Below are 5,655 nucleotides of genomic sequence, written 5' to 3'. Positions count from 1 at the left end.
ACGAGACTTGAATCTGCGACAAAGACGTTGGCTTGAGTTGTTGAAGGATTACGAGCTTGTCATTGATTACCACCCGGGAAAGGCTAATGTGGTTGCGGACGCCTTAAGCCGGAAATCACTGTTTGCTTTGCGAGCGATGAATGTACACTTGTCTGTTCTACCTGACAATGTGTTAGCAGCTGAATTAAAAGCCAAACCATTATTGACTCATCAAATTCGTGAAGCTCAGAAAGTTGATGATGAATTGGTTGCAAAACGAGCTGAGTGTGTTCCGAACAAGGAATCGGAGTTTCAGATTGATGATGATGGTTGTTTGAGGTTTAGAAGTCGTTTGTGCGTTCCAAGGAATTCGGAACTCATTCTGATGATACTGAACGAAGCCCATTGTAGCCGAATGTCAATTCACCCGGGGGGCACGAAAATGTACAACGACTTGAAACGTCGGTTTTGGTGGCATGGTATGAAGCGAGACATCTCTGACTTTGTTTCGAGATGTTTAATATGTCAACAAGTGAAAGCGGAACATCAGGTGCCTTCAGGATTATTTCAGCCGATCATGATACCCGAGTGGAAATGGGACCGAGTCACAATGGACTTTGTGTCCGGACTGCCATTGTCCGCAAGTAAGAAGGATGCGATTTGGGTTGTTGTCGATAGGCTGACTAAGTCGGCTCACTTTATCCCCGTACGTACGGATTTTTCATTGGATAAACTAGCCGAATTGTATGTTACTCAGATTGTGAGATTACATGGAGTACCTATTTCTATCGTGTCGGATAGAGATCCGAGATTCACTTCGCGATTTTGGAAGAAATTGCAAGAAGCTTTGGGTACCAAGCTGCATTTTAGCACCGCTTTTCACCCCCAAACCGATGGTCAAACCGAGCGGATAATTCAGATACTTGAGGATATGTTGAGATGTTGCCTCCTCGAGTTCAGTAGTTCATGGGAACGGTATGTACCCTTGATTGAATTCGCTTACAACAATAGTTTTCAATCAAGTATTAAGATGGCACCTTACGAGGCTTTGTACGGTCGTAAATGCCGTACACCATTGTTTTGGACCGAGCTCGGTGAAAGTAAAATTTTCGGAGTTGATTTGATTAAAGATGCCGAACAGAAAGTAAAAGTAATCCGTGAAAGTCTGAAGGCAGCCACAGATCGTCAGAAATCGTATGCGGATCTGAAACGGAAGGACATTGAATATCAGGTGGGAGATAAAGTGTTCCTTAAAGTTTCGCCTTGGAAAAAGGTACTTAGGTTTGGCCGTAAGGGCAAGTTGAGCCCGAGATTCATTGGGCCGTACGAAATCTCCGAACGAGTGGGACCAGTTGCGTATAGATTGATTTTGCCCCCTGAGCTTGAAAAGATTCACGATGTCTTTCATGTTTCGATGCTTCGACGCTATCGATCTGATCCGTCGCATATAATTAGCCCATCAGAGGTTGAAATTCAAGCCGATATGAGTTATGAAGAAGAACCGATACGTATCCTAGCTCGTGAGGTAAAGGAGTTGCGAAACAAAAGGGTTCCGTTAGTGAAGGTGTTATGGCTCAAACATGGGATTGAGGAAGCTACTTGGGAAACTGAGAGCTCGATGAAAGAACGATACCCAAACCTATTTACCGGTAAGATTTTCGGGGACGAAAATTTCTTAAGTGGGGGAGAGTTGTAACAGCCCAAAATTTACCCTAGTCGGGAAGTGGTTTCGGGACCGCTAAACCGAGTCATAAAAATAATTAGCTGTCATATTTGATGCTTATTATATGTATATATGCATGTGTGAAAATTTCATATTTGAATTTTGATTAATTGTAGGTGAATTTTAGTAAATAGGACTTATGTGAGAAAATTTTGAAATATGATAGGTCAAAGCATAAGGATCTATTAGTGCATGTAAGAAAAAGGGGGGACTTGCATGTCAATTTCCCCCCCAATTAGTAGTGGCCGGCCATGAGCATGAGAGTGGACAAAATGTTATGGGGTGAAACATGTTGGAAACATGTTGTGTTAGTGTGTTATGGGAGAAAAAATATAATAAAGGGTTAGTAATAAAGAAATGAAAAGGGAGGGGTGATGAGAACAAAGTTGTCTCATCCATGTTCTTCCCCCCCCATTGCCGTGACTTGAGAAGGAAAGAAAAGAAGAAAGTGAAGCTAAGGCATTTGGTCATCTTCAAGTTGATTAAGAAGCTCTTGAATATTCGGTGCCAAGGGGAAAAGTTTCTAAGAGGTTTGGCCATGCATGCAACTAGAATGAGGTATGTATTGAAGGATTCTTGAAAATCTATGCATGTTTGAGATGGTTAGTTTAAATTCTACTCATCCTATAGATTGGACTTAGGATTTTGAGGTTGAAGTTGGGCCAAGAAGCTTGAAACTCTTAGTAGATGTGTAATGTCATTAAAATGGATAGTAATGTAGGATATGGTGAGTGGTTAATTGCTTTTAACTTGAAGGTTGAGGTTAAAATGGGTTAAGTGATTGCCGAATCTAATTTAGGGGTGGAGGATTGTGTTCATGTTATATTGGATAGGTAGAAGTTGTAATGAGGTTGAAATTGTTGAATTTGTTAGCTTGGTAACTAATGTAGTAATCGGCCATATGGGGTAAAATGGGATGTTCATTTTAGATGTTGTTTCATTTTTGAGAGACTTGGGTCAAGTATTCATGAGATGAAATTGTGTGACTAGATAAATTAAAGGTAATAATATAGTTGATGAATAGATATAGAAATACATATTCGGCCATCACTTAGGAACATAGGTGATGTTGAGTTAAGCTTTGCATATTCGGCCATATATATATATACACAAATATATGTAAGCCCATTCATGATACTACCTTAGGACTATGTATATATAACCGACAAAAGAATGGGAAAAACTAGCAAGGGTGAAGGCCGAATGAGCTATAGGGGGTGTGGATGATTTTTATACATGTGGGTGAGTGTGTATGCCATTTAGTTGGTGACATTCGACATTTCTTAATTAACATTAGAAATGAGTGAATGAAATCGGCATGTGTGTTTGTGAAAATGCCGAATGTGAATTTGGATAATATTGAGTAATGTATGTGCTTTAAAATGATGGAATGGAGTGGATGCTTTAAATGTGTTATGAACAATTATGAGTTAAACTAAGGGTTGCTAAATTACCATTGTCATTGCCGAATATACAAACATACATATGCATGTGTAATTGAAGTATGAATGGTTAGCAAGATGGTTAAACTAGTTAAATTATTGATTTAGCTCAAGGAGCTAAAGGAGGTGAATCGAGCAAAGGCAAAGAAAAGGTTATCGAGTAGCCGAGTTGGAACCGTCTTACCCAACACGAGGTAAGTCACTAAGCATGTAGTTGGTATTATTTCAAATGGTCATAATGTGTATGTATTGATGCTGAATGGAACGAATAAATATACATATATATATATATGCATGTACGTATGTGATGATGAAATTGTTGAATGAAAGAAAAGAGGTAAGATGTACCGAGTTGTTGATCTCGGCACTAAACGTGCGGGATGACCATTTATGACCATGAGATTGGCGCTAAGTGCTCGGGATTAAACTGTACAGCACTAAGTGTGCGATATGACTATGTTGCACTAAGTGTGCGAAATGAATATGATGCACTAAGTGTGCGAAATGATCATGCGGCACTAAGTGTGCGAGTTTGACTATGTAGCACTAAGTGTGCGATTTGATTACGTGGCACTAAGTGTGCGAGTTGATTATATAGCACTGAGTGTGCGGGCTCAATATACATTCGTGAATTATTATGGACACCATGTGTGCGACACTATTGAGTCGATCGCGGACAGCGGGTCGGGTAAGTGTCTTGAGTACGTGGCTAATAGGTGCTATGCTTATACTTGGTGTTGAGCTCGGTAAGTTGAACCTATGTGACAACTATACTTGAAGTCACGTACATAAAAATTTATCGTAGGATGGGTGAAAGGCCGTTTTGTTGTTTGATTGTAACGAAAATAAATTGATTTATGAAAATGCTTCAATGTCCTATTGATGAGTATATGAATTGTGAATGCATGAATTAATATGAAATTGAATCGATAGGTTGGAGGAACTATGGCATGGTTCGGTATGGATGGAGTAAATTGTCTCATTCCATTTTGTTCCTCTTGTGATAATGTTATTGATGTATAGTAGAGCATTGCTTATGACTTACTGAGTTATAAACTCACCCGGTGTTTCCTTGTCACCCATTATAGGTTGCTTGGACTCATCAATTTTTGCGGGGTCGGGCCGTCATCGAAGTCATCACACCGGATAGCAAGTTTTGGTACTTTCTTCTTAGTGTGTTTAGAAGATCATTTTGGCATGTATAAGCTAGTACGTTGTGTTTGAATTATGGCATGTAAACTTTAAGCCATGCGAAAATGGCACGAATGTTCGATTGAATTGGATCAAGGGTAGGCATGAAATGGACCTAGTTACTTTCGTAACAGATGCTGGCAGCAGCAGTGTCATGAGATCGAAAAATCACTAAAAATAGTAGGAGTGGAATTAATTGATGAATAAATTATGTAATCGAAGCTCGATGAGTCTGCTTTCATGAGGAAGTAACGAAAAGATCATATGAGCAGTATATTAAGAGATAATCAGATTTTAGTGGGACAGGGCCAGAACGGTTTCTGGATTCCCTGCTCCGACTTTGGAAATTCATTATAAATTAACCAGAGACAATTAGGGGTCGTACCATATATGTACAGATTCCTCTCTGAGTCTAGTTTTCATAGAAACAAACGGCACCAGTATTGAAGCCCTGTGCAGGGAGATATTCAAGTCGTAATGGGCAAAGGTCAGTGTAGTCGACCCCTGCAACTTGGGGAACTTTGACTAATAAACTGTACTAATTGGCCCGACCAAAAATTCTATAAAAAACTACATAGATGGGCACATGAGTCTAGTTTCTGGGAAAAATTACGAAACTGATTTTCGAGTTACGAAACTCAAGATATGATTTTTAAAACGACTAGTACACAGATTGGGCAGTGTCTGGAAAATAAATTTTGTAAGGGGTTAAAGCCAGTTAACACCTCGTGTTCGACTCCGGTGTTGGTTTCGGGTTCGGGGTGTTACAAGTCAGATATAATTGGAATGCCATAGGATTTGGAAGAGTACGGGATATATCGGCTTTGCCGATTAGAAACTTTATGTGTCGTATATCAGGCACTTTATGTGTCATATTTCAGGCACCTCGTGTGTCGTATCAGGCACCTCGTGTGTCATTTCAGGCATTTATGTGTCGTATACTGATCAGGTACTATGTACCGTTTTAGGCACAATGTGCTGTACTGGTGTGTTTGGTTGGATCCATGTATCCGTCTGAGTCCGAGTTATGTTAATAGGGTTGAATAAATGAAATGAGAAAATCGAATGAATTTGATAGATTGAACTATTGAAAGTATAAAAAAAGTGGAATTACGAATTGAAATGTGAATTGAAATTGAGATATGAGACTGAAAGCTTGAACTAAAGGTTCCTGAATTGATTAAAGATAATGTAGATGATAAGTGATGCCCTTTGATGGAAGACTATGGTTGAGATATGAAATTAAATATAAATTAACACATATGACTTATAATGTTTCATGTTTGATGTCTATTATTTATTATAGTTTTTATAATTTGA

This window comes from Gossypium hirsutum, chromosome A09 (genome assembly GCF_007990345.1).
Source record: "Gossypium hirsutum isolate 1008001.06 chromosome A09, Gossypium_hirsutum_v2.1, whole genome shotgun sequence".
Taxonomy (NCBI): Eukaryota; Viridiplantae; Streptophyta; class Magnoliopsida; order Malvales; family Malvaceae; genus Gossypium; species Gossypium hirsutum.
Note: the sequence above shows the minus strand (reverse complement) of the source record.